Genomic DNA, 15,110 nt, shown 5'->3' on the forward strand with positions numbered 1-15,110 from the left:
AGGTAGAGGAAAAATTATGCAGTCTACTACAGTAATAGAGCCTTAAAAATCAGAATTGACTAAGAATCTACATTACTAGTGCTGAAAACAGCGCAGCAGATTTTGAAATTTAAAGTGCTGAAAAGAAATTGCAGAAAAAACCCCATATTTTTTCTCACAGCTGCCTTTTAAATCTGATTTAAAGTCTGCTAATGGAGAGTGAACTGGTTCCCTGAAAGAGCTGATGCAGTAGTTAAGGATTGCCAAAACAAATAACAATTTTCTTCCCTTAGTAGTATCAAATGTAGACATTGCAAACAGGTACCAGTGAGTATAGCTGTGCCTTGTGCTGCATGAAATGCACTTTGTGAGACTTTCAGAAATACACCAAGGTGATGGAACTCCACTGCAGATAAAGTGAATGTAACAGTAAAAACTGTACTGGGACGAGAATCAAAACATCTGAGAGGACTGTAATGCCAAAAATGTAAAGCCCATTTGAGGATTTTGATTCTGAGAGTCAGCAATGCATGTTGGAGTCAAGTAATTTCTTTCCTTAACTTTATTTACATGGAGAAAAAAATGCTACCATTTTATAATCTCAGTTTGGAATGCTTAATTGCAAAGTAGTTTTCTTCAAAACAAAATTATTTTTTCCAGAAGAATTTAATCATGGAAAGTGTTGCTAAGCTTTGGAATGGGCTGACCAGGGAGGTGTTGGAGTCCCCATCTCTGGAGGTGTCCAAGCAACAACTGGAATTGGCACTCAGTGCTCTGGGCTGGGTGACAGGGTGGGGATGGGTCACATTTGGACTCAATGGTCTTGGAGGTCTTTTCCAAAACAAATGATTCTGTGATTTTGTAATGCAACTATTTTTGTAGACACAAGGAGATCTCTTGTCCTGTTCTTTGATTTCTGTACTGTTTTGTGGAGACAATTAAAACTCTACAACTTTTGTGAAATTTGTAAAGTTGGTATGTTTATTACAATGCTGGACATATGTGAGAATAATTTTTTTAAAATGACACATGTACTTTTAGGAACTTCAGGTCCCTTTTTATCTTCTTTTCAAATACATATGCATACAATTTCACAATAGGTTCATACATATTCATTTTTACAAATATGTATATGAATTTTTGCATTACATTTGTTGCTAGTTTTTCTTTATCAGAAAGAATTCTTAAGTAAAGTTGACTTATTCTCACAGCAGTCTCTCTATCTCTCTCAAGTACTTTCTGTCTCCCACCCTCTAATCTCTGTCTTTCACTGAAGCAGTTTCTCTGAGCTTAAGCTTTTGCAGTCAGGATAAACAGCTGCTTTCTAACTACAGACTTAACTCAAAAATGTACATTTTACTTAAATCAAAATGGATTTCTACTTTGGAAAATTTTTACTCTGCTTCAGCACCTACTTGATCACCATAAAATGATCCTGGTATTCAGGAGACAAATCTCTCAGAAACCCTGGAGATTCTGGCTCAAGTGCTCCCCAGGATGACACAGGCTGCCAGTCTTTGGCCCCAAAATAATTTATCTCATAAAGTCATCAACTCTACTTGGCTATAACTCTCAGCCTGCTCAGGAGAATGTCCCAAACTCTCTTCCTGAACCACATCAGACCCCTGGGCTGCTGCCTTCATTCTGGTTTCCAATTCCAGGTGCAGAACCAGCAATTAAAACTAAGCCAGGGTACATCAAGACTGCTGCTTGCCAGAAGTATATAAACACAAATCAAGACATCCATGCACAAAAAATGGTATTGTTTCAATTTTGTAATCTTGTAGGGCCAAGTAGCTCCTGGATGCTCTCTTTCAAAGCATGCAGTTCCTCCACTAGATATAAAGAAGGAATATTATCAGCTATTTGTTTTTGTGAAATCATTTTTATGTATAAATTGCAGCAACACATGGACCAAACTACACCATTTACTAAAAAGTATAAAAGCATATGCCAGATGATCCCAGTATTATCAGTGCATTTAGCACTAATATTTGAGTGCTGTCATTAAAACTGAAGCTGCAGCAATATTTTAGCTGTCCCTGTACAAAGAAGATTTCTCTATTACTTTGTTCATGAACGTTTTCCTTGGATGATTGGTTGACAATATCTAAAGGATAATTTTAGGTCCTGGAGAATTAAACACAGGTCTATTTTTATGAGGTGGGACAGATTGGAAACCATTTTTTCCCCTTGTTCCAATGAAATTGGAAATGAAAAGAATGTGTGTCATATGAGGGACAAGTGTCATGAAGCCCATTTGAATTATACTTCATACCCCACTTTATAGCCTAATACTCAACTATATCCATTTCACCTGGCAGTATTTTGCCCATCAAAAACAAGCTATTGACACTTATGTCTCAGATATAAATCAGATCCAGCAGTAAAAGTAAAGAAGGTGGTTTCAGAGAGTCAATGATGGGGTAGAATAATGTATTTTGGCTTTTTCCTCTAGGATATTACTTTAATATCACCCAGAAACAGTGGCATAAAATCATTCCAATTAAATGGTCTTAAAAATAAGATATAAAGCAAATTCAGGTGATCTCATTCTGTTCTAAGTGTCAGAGCAGGCAGCACAAAACTGAGCAGAAACAGTTTAAATTTAGCTGTCTTAGCATATGTGTACAAGGACTGAGAATGTGGAAATTGGATTTGCTTCACTGGAGTCAATTAAGAAGGACTTTCAACAAGGTAGGGTTGAAGTGCATTGACAGGGCACAGGGAATACTTCTGGTATTGATTGGCACAGGCTTGGGTACAAATAAAGCAAAGCATTCTGGTTTCTGACATTCATTTTTCTATAACAGTGAAATTACACTAATGGATAAAATGATAATGAAAAAGTGAATGCAGAGAATAGGAGTTCTCCATGGAGATGTATTCCCTTCAGACATTAAACTTTAGCTATGCCCTCATTATAAAAGATTTTCCTGCCTAATATACAGCTCGAGGTTGTTTTTTTTCCTCCTGTTACACTGACCTGTACTTTTTGTTGTCTCCTTAACCTTTCAGAAATTCCTTGTTTATGAGGGCAAAGCTTAATGAGGTCAGCAGTTCCTGTCACTCTCTGGAAGAGCAGCATCTCAAAGCCCTACCTTCTTCTGGTACTTAATGTGTTTGTTGTTACTTAACAGGGGGAAATGCTCATTCATGTCTATTTTCCTGTTGGAGAGGGTGAAGCAGTTCTGCTTCATATTAAATCATCCTTTTTTCTCTCAAGTATGTGTGGAGGCAGGAAAGACTAGCAGCTACTCCTTCCTCATCCTCAAAATAATTAGATTTGGAAATCATACAAAAGCCTTCTTAATTTCCAATCTCTTTGAATTTATGAGAAGTTCTTTGATGAATCATCAGTGTGCTTCTGATATTTCTGGTTTGGCCAACACAATGCACAGTTTCTTCCATTTGGATTTTCTCTAGGGGTGTACCCAATGACCCCACATGTTTACCAGCCTGTCTCTGAGCACAGCCAAATGGACCTGCATGAAATCTGTACTGCAAAGGTGATTGTTGCAAGAAGGAAGTTCAGAAAACTTCTCTCCAAAACAATTTGCCTCCTAATCTCATGAACTCTGATGGTCTTACGCCTTGTAGTGTGTCCTTTCCTTCATGTCTTTCCCAGGCTTCTATTTCTATTTCTTCTATTTCAGTAAAATCTTTACTGACCTAATTATAAATGTATTATTTCTGTCATGGCATATTTATGTAAGTGTTCAATCTATTAAAAATATTTTGTGGGTGCCCTCTGATCCCAAATTCCAGAAACAAATAATGCATTTTTCCTTTTAACAGAATAATATTTTCTATATTTGGAGATTTTGTAACTTTTTACCCTGTCTTATGCATTCATTCATTGTTGCTGTGAAAATTCTTGCAGTATGCCAATCATTCTTGTCACCAATCATTTGAAGCACTTGTAACATTAAGAACTCCAGTTCTTAGTGTTCTTCTTTACCCCCTGTTCTTCGTTTCCCACTAATCTTTGCTTTAGGACAGAGAAACTACTTCCTTCAGTGCCCAGGCTCTGAATAGACACCCCTGGAAGCAGAAAGGCTCAGAATGATTTTTGTGACTGCACATTTTCATGAATGATAATATGCCGTGATATCCCTAATAGAACATAAACTATAATTTTCCAGAAGGACTGGGAGGAAGGAGCAGGTGCAATACTAAATCCATTATGAGATTAAGTTTGGTGACATTTATGATATGCTTGAACTAATTAGCAGAAAATCAAACCTTATGAATTGGCTAGTTCTGTGCTTGCCATCATAAGATTTGTCATAGTGCCTGACAGATACCTCACAGTTTTTAGTAGTTTCTCTCAAAACCTGTATCTGGAGCTAGGTGCTTTAGGTACTGTAAATATTGCCAGTTCCTGGTGGGAACAGAGGAAAGGCTGAGGGAGCTGGGGCTGTTCAGCCTGGAGAGGAGGCGCAGCTGAGAGGGACCCTCAGCCCTGGGTGTCCCTGTGTGCAGGGAGGGGCAGAGCAGGGCCCAGGCTCTGCTCCAGGGCCCAGCAGTGGCACCAGAGCCACGGGCAGGGACTGAGCCCAGCAAGTTCCACCTGTACAGGAGGCAGAACTTCTTCCCTGTGCAGTGACCGAGCACTGAACAGATTGTCCAGAGAGGCTGTGGAGTCTCCTCACTGGGGATATTCCAGAATTGTCTGTACACAATCCTGTGCCCTGTGCTCTGGGATGGCCCTGCTTGAGCAGGAGGCAGGAGCAGGTGAGCCACTGTGGTTCCTTCCAACCTGACCCATCCTGTGATTCTGTGATATGGAGTTACTTGGAAAGTGTCTTGATCTTGGAACTTCTTTATCACCACAGTCTTGACTCATTATTTGGACTCTAAACTGAACCTTGTTATCACCACCACACCTCTGTGACCTCTCTCAAGTGACTGCCACTTCTATTGATGAAGCTGCTGTCTCTGCTGGTTGTGCTGTCACCCTGTCTCCTCTTCCCTTAAGGAAAAAAGCCTCCCTTGTTCTCTGATATTTAAACACCAAGAGAATTACCTGTCCCAACATAAACACAGTAGCTGATTTCAAGTGTTTCCTGGTATGAGAGACCAAGACCAAGAATCCTTCTCTGAGGCCCAGCAGCCTAAAGTCTAGTCTAACTGATATTTAGGAAGAGTTAGAGAGTGTGATCTGGAGCAAAGTGATATTCCCAATTTCACACAAGTCTTTGGCAGCTCAGAGACCACACTCCTCATTTACCAAATCCAGGGTTAATGTCTGAATTCCTTTGGTGGCTTTTCCACCTTGTTGGAGAAGCTTCAAAGAATAATCAGTTCCTTAATTTCTTTGTCTGTTATCTTTAAGCACCCACATACACAGAGAAGATGGTCAGATGTCTGCAAGGCTGCAGCATAAAGGTGAATAGTGGTACCATTAGAAAAATTGGTTAATTATAGAAATAATTTCTTAAATATTAATTTGTATTGTTTTAAGTTTATTTGAATCAATGGCTGATTATCTTTGAAAGAGTAATTTTCTTTCATCAACGAGAGGTGGGTCAGCTGTCTTGGATCAAAGAGTAATGACTTGCACAAAGCCAAGCCTGGACTGTTTGTCCAGGTATTAATAGTACTTTGGATGTTCTGAGTTTGAAGATGGGAAACAGTTGTTTGAATCTAATTTCTTAGTTCTTTGATGATTCAGGTTAGTTTTTCCAAGGAAGTCAGTACTGGACTCTTTGAAGAAGGCAATCAAAACCAAGGCTAAAATCTTAAAACCAACGGGTTAGACAGCCAGTGTTGTTGGACAAGTTTCAACTCCAACACCTGTGAAATATCCAAGGTATAAGATGATTGAAGGACTTCTGCTGATTTAAGTGATCTTCAGCCAAAAACATTCTCATTTACTCTGAAAGCATTTTTTCTGCATGCTGTGCAGTTACAAAAAATCTTTCTGTTAGCATCTCCCACAAGCATTCTGCTCATCAGCCTTATACCTGCTACCTCTTAGACAAAACAGATTTTATTCCACAGAACTTCTTCCTCTGTATTCCAACACCTTTCACAGTGAACCTTTTCCATAGATTCCCAAAGCATGGTAGTTAAAGCTGAGGAGTTTCTTCTACACAAAGGTTTTTATATCAGCCTTGGTGCTGGTCCTGACCCAAAGCCAGTTGAATTCAACGCCCCAGTGACACCAATGAGTTTCAGATCAAAGCTTGCAAACCAAAAGTAAAGAAAGGTGAGTGAAAAATTCAACAATGAAGGGGATGAGATTGGGAGTAAAAAATTGAAACTCTGCTTTTTTTTTGTGCATTGTAAGGACGGAGACTGACTTGATGGATAAAGAGAAAATGAAAAGACAAGGTGGAACAAGGAAGGAGAGAGATAAAAAGAGGGGGGAGAAAAGCAGATTTGGAAAGGAAAATGAGTATAGAATCTGGAAACTGAAACAGCAGGAAAATATTGGGAAGACCAAAACAAAAAGACAACAATAGCTAAAGCATTACAAATATGTGTGTATGAGAGAATGGATGGCTTCAGCTGACCACTGTCACATATAATGTAAACATCTGCATTTGGGATACCAATATAGATCATTTTTATAGAAAAAGAGGACAAAAAATACTCCTATTTCTGATTCATTTGATTGTAGGTTAGGGATCTTATACAGGTCAGGCAATCATATCCTTTTCCACGGGCTGTAAAGTGCTTTGAGTTGGCCCAGAAGAGAAATTCAGGTTGCAGAAGCCTAAAGTAAGAAGGTGAATCCATAAGTATTATTTATTTATCAATTTTTTTTATATTGAGTTTTTGAAATGTTGCAAATACATTTAAAATATCAAGGATCTTTCAGGTAACACCATTCTATTGGTTGTGAGATGGGTATGTTGTCTTCTCAGTTTGATCTAGAGATGCTGTGTATGAACTCCAGAGGCTCCAGTGCTTGTTGGGCTCAAGAAATTTCACTGGAATCAAGAATCCTCATGGATTTGACTTTTGGATTAGTCAGAAGGGGTGATTAGAGGAAGGACACATTTATGGTCCCACCGTGCCCTACGTGAGCTACTGTGTGCTTTTCCCACTCATCTATAAATACAGCAGGATGCAAATATACCAAAGAAAGGAAAGAACTATTCACACCAAACAGCAGTTGTGGCTCAAGACCAATCTGCTGTAAGATGCCCATGAGTAGATTTCTGATGGAAATTTGAAATAGGCTGATAAAACATCAGAGGAGGAAAGTTTTGGAACAGCACTTGCAGTGCAAGTACTCAGAGCAGAAAAACACCCCCAAACCCTAATTATTTTTCAGATATGTTACAGAGATCATAACATGCTCCTGCAATAGCTGGGGAAGAAGCTTGGAAATCCAAGATATTTTTTCCAGTCCAATATTCTTAGGTTCATACATGTCAGTCTTTAGAGACAAAGGTAACACCTCTATGTATTCTGAGGGAGAAAGTGTAACTTCCATCAGAAGTAGGATCAGACCATTTGTGTGAATGTTATTTGCAATATTTCTTCCCTCTCCTGTTTCCCCAATGGATATGTCTGCATTTTCAGATCCCAGGGAAAGAAAAAGTAAAAATAAAAAAAAGAAGGGAAAAAACCCCCCATCTCTACCCAATGGGGACTTCCCTCATTCTCTCTTCTGATGTTTGGTTGCTAATTTGCACTTTTCATACACCCAGAAGCAAATGCCTGTCTGACACAAAATAAAACAAGCTGCTTCAAGTGCTGTTTGGTTCTATAAGAAGAAAACAATTTTTGAAAATAAAATGTACTCACCAAACAACCCACCAATGCCAACTGACATTCTCCATGGTGTGTCTGACAGCGGCAAAATGTAGCACAATGCAGAACAAAGAGGTATTTTATATGCCTAGCAGTAATTCTTAAAAGTCTTTTTCTTCTTTCCTCTTTATTTCCCCTGGAAAATAGTTCTAATTTTTACTAAAAAAGAAAAAAACCCCACATAAATACTGAGAAATTATTAATTATGAAGGTAGGGAAAGAGGGCTAAAAAAATACCTTTTTCCCTTGTACTTCTTAAAGTAAATAAAAATAGCTTCTCTTTTTGAATTAATTTGCTTTTTTTCCACCTTTCATCCTTTCTTCTTCATTACAGAATTATTCTTCATTTGACAGATAGCAGCCATGAGATAATTTGGGGTTTTGTTTTGGGGTTCTTTTAATAGCAAGTTGGAATCTTTGTTTTCAGAGAAGAGGCCCACTAGGCACAATTTGGGACTTGTTATTAAAGACAAACTAACATCCCCCAAAGATTTTCAAACACTTCATGCCAGAATGTGATATTTTAAAGCTTTTCCCATTTCACATAATTGGATGCACGTGGCTTAGCAAGAGAAAGACAGTTTCAGCAAATACAGGAATTAATGCAATTTATTCGAGATGGTCTCACAGGAGAGATAGAGATTTTATGCATAATTCTGAGGAAGATAAAAATGTTGAAATCAGTTAGGACTTCTGCATATTGCTTCAAGACCACTGACCTAAGCTTAGGTGGTTATTATAGACAAGGATGGAATTTAGAGAAAGTTGTCAAATTAGTATTCATCCTGGATACCAAAATGAGCACAATTATCATCCTTGGGAATACGAGTTCCATCCGTATACTTTCTTGGGATGCTTAGTCAAATAATTAGTCAAACTAGTTCTAATGTTTGCATAATAATGAAAATATATCCATATTTCATGGAAAAGAAAAAAATAAAACCAAAACCCACAACCTACCATAACTGAAATGTCAAATTTCAGTCCTTTAAAATTATTCTAAATTAGATTAATTTAAGAAAGGCTATTGTGAAATTTATTAAATTGGTTTCATATTTAAAATCTGCCTCTCACAAATCTGGGACCCTGAGGTTACACAATTATTTAACACAATCATTGAAGACCTTGGAACAAGAAAAGGGAGTCACTTAGACTTGTAATAGTTATTTTATCAATTCTATATCCCAATAACTATGTCAAATGAACATCTGCACACTTTGTGTTTTCTCTCTTGGAAAATTCTCTAAGAAAAAGGAATAGTATTATCTTCTTTTATAAATAGGGTAAACCAGAAGTGTGCAATATATAGATATGAAATCCTGTTTTTAACGTAGGTTTTGCTCTTTATTTCAAGAGAACCAGCACTTTTTCCTTTTTTTATTTTTAATCACTTATCTAAAGCTATATTGGCAATTTGAGACACAGACATTTTTCTCTCCATGCTATATTACAGCAATGCTATACTAACTGAAAAGAAAAAAGTGATTACTAATAAAATTTGAGGTAAATCTATGCCTTCTGTAGAGCTGTGTCCAAAACTTCACCCTGGGTACTGGTACTGAGAGATTATGGTAGTTTTAAACAGGACATTTTAATTCACTTTCAACTGAAAATTAAATGATGGAAGACCTCATGATTTATTTTGTACCTGCCATCATTTTTCTTGTGTCCTTTTGCATATAAAGTTGATAACAAAGGATATTTCACTACTTCAAAGATGTTAGTTTAAATGCTTTCTCATGGAGGTTCTTTTCATTCCTTGTGGCATTTTGCTCATCTGGGTTTTATTCTAAATTAATTTGGTGGCCAAACATTGAAACAGGCTGGCAAGGGCAGTGTAGGAATCTCCATCCCTCGAAGTGTTTGAAAGATGTGTGGATGTGGCACTTGGGGACATGGTTTAGTGGAGGTACTGGATTAACAACTGTACTTGATTATCTTAAAGGTCTTTTCTACCTTAATAATTCAATCATTTGCTGTGTAGAGCTCCTGAAATGAACTTGGTGTGGTTTTATGGCCTCATAATGGGAAGAAGTCATTCACTGAGGAAATTCACAAAAGGAGGAGGCCTTGATCAGTGAAACAAAAGAAATATCAATTTTATGTAAGCCACCAAAAGATGTGCAGAATTGCAAACCAGAACCACTAGAGAAGCATTTCTAATGTCTCCCCGGCTCATATAAATAGATATGGCCTGGGTGTTCTACATTTAGAAGGTTTGGAGTCTTACTGTGTTACCAGGTTATATTCATATCAAGGTAAGTAAAAAGTTTTCCAATGAAAAAGATCTCAGGAAATTATCTTCCAGCTGTCATTTCTAACAAACTCCTCCACTAACACAGCAGCAAGTCAAATTGTATTTATAAATGTTTTCAACGCCCATCCCAGCATGCTGTAAACTGTAAAAATGTCCATACTGTAAAAATTCCTATTCTCTTCTGGCTCCTTCCACCCATCAACTCTTAAGGTCTGCATTTTTTCTTCTCCTCCTCCTCTCTACACACAAATTCCTCACCACTGCTCAATGAGCAATGAGTTCAAGCAGAAGAGGGCCCTACCACCCTCACAGGAATTTCTCCCCAACATCCCATCTAAGACTGCTCTCTGGCAGTTTGAAATCATTCCCCCATTGTATCATTCTAGGGCTGTGTAAAAGGTCCCTCTCCAGCTCTCCTGGAGCCCCTTGGGGGGCTGGAAGGGGCTCTGAGCTCTCCCTGGCACCTTCTCTTCTCCAGGCTGAACATCCCCAACTCTCTCAGCCTGGCTCCAGAGCAGAGGGGCTCCAGTCTTTACCTTTATAAAACACATAAAATCCCAAGATATCACAAGATTCATACTATTAACAAAAATCCAAATCAAAACCAGAACAAAAAAAAATACCCCAAAAAACTCCAAGGAAACCCAACCAACCAACCCCCCCCCCCCCCAAAAAAAAAAAAAAAGGCAAAACAAAGCAAACAAAAACCCCCAAAACAAATTTAAATAATTTAAATTTGAAAAGTTACAAAAACCTTGAAAATAAAAAATAATTGTTTTCTGATTATATGAAGCAAAAGTATTTGGATGTTTCAACCCTATGCTACCCATTTAGATCCAAACATTTTTAATTCCCCTGTTAGCAGGGCTTTCACGACTGAATGGGCAAATATTTACATAACTAATAATATCTAGATTTGCCATAAAATCACACCAAAAAATATATTATTTGGTGATTTCATATAATGTTTTATCCTGCCAATACTTGCTGATTTGCAAGTATTTTGTCTGCAGCCCTATATTTTGCTGTACTTGTATACATACATACATATACAGAAACATACACTTTCTTATGTTTGGTTTTCTCCAACACACACAAACATGTATAAAAATGCACATATAAAAGAATCACAAACAGGTTTATTATGTAAAAACCAGCATGGACATGAATCCTCAGTCATTTCATTGCATTCCTGACACTTGACTCCTTCCTTGGATTATGAGATTCTTCAGAAGACAGAAATAAATAACTGGTCTCTTTTAAGAACAAAGGCTGAAGTGAATATATTTAAAAGCTGCAGTGTGTTTTGATGTTATTATAGCAATCAAAGTCAGAAAATCACAGTAACTGAGTAATAAAGAATGACTTCAAAGCCTAAACTGTCTAACGATGATCTGACAACTGCAGCAGTTCATCTGTATTTACTCAATTTATATTATATACACACATAAAATTATATTATACACAAAGTGTATAATTTATGTCTTTGTGGTTAAAAATAAAAAGAAAATAGGATATAAACACTAACCTACTTTTGGTGTTATGCTACAGGAAAGATGTACATGCATGTGCATTGTAGAGAAATTTATATGCAGTTATAGGCCAGTAGGTCTCTATGCAATTAAAGACTTTTGTGTAGTTCTTTATGTGCAATCATAGACCTGTAGGTCTATAATATCCATGTGGTTTTGAAAATTCACCTTCTTTGCTTATCACTTTCCTTATTCTTCTGCATTTTCACAGCAATGAGCATTTCTTAGCCTTTCAATCTGCCCTGGAAGCCCAGCCTGAATTTCACTCAAACATTGATGTTTGGTATTTGTTCTGTACTTGGAAACAAGGAGATCTGGGACCCTTAGCAGCTGATTGACAATTTTTCCTTCCTTGTAACTGAGAGGATAAACTTTTTCAAACCACCAGTTCTTTGGGATAAGAGTGTCACTTCAAGCATATTTGTTTAACTGAGGCCATAAAGCTTGACATTAGTGGTGACTCAATCCAACCCTAATATTACTTCTATTGAAAGCTCTACTTTGGATTATGAATGAATTTTTTGTTTGTTTTTATTGTGAACATTCAAGAGTTTTCCATTAATTTATGCCAAAAAATGAAAATTCCCAAAACCTGTATAGCAATCAATTTAAAATCAGTGTCATTAAAACTGTTCCCTTATTATCAGTATTGTCTTTTCTCTGAATTTTGTCATTTCCTGCAACCAGTTTCATTGCTGGGTACTGAGTTGTGGAGGATTTGCAGGTTACAATGACCCCAAAGGCTGTAGTTAGATAATCTTCAGCACAAAGCCAGATGGTGGATCTCCTGTTCTCCCAGTGCACATCTGCATCCTGCACTAATCACTCACTCCATTTTCCTTATCCAGATGCTTGTGAGACTGCTCACAGAACTTGCCAATATCCATCTGATAAAATTAAGATATCAACTTGAACTAATTTAAAGGTTAGGGCAGATGCAGTGGAGGAATTAATTTCTGGACATGGATTTTAAAAGTCTGGTTCACCAAAGGGGCAAAATAATGTTTCTTAATACAGTCATGTCCTTCAGACTGAGATTTGGGCATTTGGAAAAATTTCCTTTCCATTACATATTCCACATAGAAAAGTTAAAAGTAATAGAAATGTGTGAGAATTCTCCCAGCAAACTGTACAAAAGTGGGGATGGCAGAGTTGTGCTTTTCCCAAGGTGATCTGTGTCAGTGCAAGTCTTTGGCAAAGGGAAAAATGCAGCCTCAAAATTGCTCCTGCATCAAAAATTATTTTGATTGCTGATGTGTCACTTTGGTGTATTGCTAATTAATTTCCTAATAATTTGGAACAAAATACTGACAGCTATTGTCACTATTAGTTCAATCATTGTTTTATTAACTTAATAGTAATTAAGTACTTTCCAGCTTTCTGATGACTTTTAGACCCAGATATCTATGACAGGTCATTAGTTGCAGAGAAGAATGGTCAGGCACTAATATTAAGCAATGAGATTGCTTATTCATACACTGCAGAGCTTAGAATTAATAATCATGATAAACTGAATCTCATGAATAACTAATAAGGAAAAACCCAACACAATTTGCTATGGTTACCAGAAGAGATGTATTTTTAAGAAACAATAAATTACTCCTTGTTTCACCTGGGTGAATAGAGCTATTTGCCAGCAGGTGAAACAGAAACTTGGGAAAAAGTGAATGCTGGAAGAAATTTGGGATGAGAGTGAGCAATATAATTGTTACATGCCTGCCATGTACTACAGCAGGAAAAAAATAAATAACATAGACTGATGTTATTTTGGGAGACATTAAATCAAAGAGCCAGAGGAGATTAGTATGCTGCTATTAAGTGCTCATGAGAACACACCTGAGACACCTGCTTGAGGCCTGCACTCCTTGGAAAAAAGTAAAAATGCCAAGAAAAATGAGAGTAGAAGGGATTACAAGGCACCAGAGGAAATGCAGCTACTTGGAGCTCATGTAATTATAAAACAATTCAGAAGATGGGGACATATTTTAAGAGAAATATGCCATTTTCTTGAATAAAGTTACTTCTTGGTGGATGTGTTTATGGTTTTGGAGAGCCAGAGATGCCTGAGTTTATCAGTACTGTCTGCTTTTGTGTGCACGTGGGCTGCACATTGCCTCAGATGCTTCCACAGGAAGATGAGCCCTTAGGGAAAAGCAGAAGAAATAGCAGCATGGCATCATGTCTGTGCAGAGAGGTTGAGATTCTATTCCTAAATCTTATTGATGACTTCCTCAGCTTCTCTCTGGTATATTTTCCATCTGTATGAAATGGGGACACTCATAGTTGTATTTTTCCAACTCTGGGAGCTGTGAACTAAATACATCAGCTGGACCTGTGAAACTTCATCAGTGGAGGCCAACCTGGAGCTCAGGTATGATTTTTCTGGATCCCTGGCAGCTGATCCCAGGCATTCCTGGGCTCACAGGGACAAAAAGGCTGTCAGCTCCCATGTTCTTCCCCCATGGAAGCAGCTGATCAAGCAGCAAACACTGAAAGCCTCATTGAATCATGGGGTGCTCAGCCCAGCCATGTTCTGCAAAGGAGCTGTGGGATTCCTGGGAAATCATCATCATCTCCTGCTTGTGTGCTCCCCCTTCCCATCTAACTGAGAATTCCTGACTCTAAGCTGTGCAAAAGTGGAAGGCTCGTATGTGCAAAATATTGATGAATGGCTGTGTTGGGTGGATGTGAAATATATGTATAAAATGTATAAAATAGTGATTTATAGTGTTTGAGGGCCATCAGAAGAAAGAATATTTATTCAGAAGGCTGAGGAAAAGCAGTTGACTAGGAAATAAAGAACTTAAACAACAAGGATGAGGCTTTTGATCTTGTCTTGATAAAATACTGATGCATTTTGAACTGGGGGAGAAACAGCTTTTGAAAACATTGCCAGGGACTGGCATTAAGAACTAAAATCTTGTTCTGACTTCAGGAAAACCTCAGAGGTCAAACAGCTGCACTGGTGTTGAAATGCAGCACTGGATGTCCAGCAGGAGGCCTGAACATTCCCTTGTCTCTCATGGGCAAGCAAGCCAAGGCTGTGTCAGAGGGAGGTAAAACCAGTTCACACCTCCTCTTCTCCACTGAAACCATCCACGACATTTCCCCATTCAGCAACAATTTGGAACAACACCTGGGTGGGTTGCAAAAAGCATTTTCTAAACAATGCTGTCACAAAGCCTTCACAATTCATTTGCGTATTAAGCTCCTAATTTTGAGTGCTAGCGTGAGGTTTTTTAAAGTTCACATAGTGTAATTGTTACCTAAGGCTGGGAGACTCTGCTCTGCTTTCTAGGTTATTTAGCTGCAGATAATTTATGAGATTGCTGGGGAGGTTGAAAAATTGTTTCACCTCTCAGTTGTTCATGCTTGCACTGGTTTTACAACAGATGGGAGAGAATTTTGCAGTCCTGAATATTTGATTCATGCCGGCCGACTGCCTCCTCTCACTCAGTGGAGACAAAAGCCAGAAGGTTGGAGAGGAGCTTCAGTGATTTTTAGAGAGTTGGAGCTGGTTTGGCAGATAGATACACATATATCTCAGTATTTTTAAGGCATAGAAGTGATTT

The sequence above is a fragment of the Melospiza melodia genome, chromosome 3 (genome assembly GCF_035770615.1).
Source record: "Melospiza melodia melodia isolate bMelMel2 chromosome 3, bMelMel2.pri, whole genome shotgun sequence".
NCBI lineage: Eukaryota > Metazoa > Chordata > Aves > Passeriformes > Passerellidae > Melospiza > Melospiza melodia.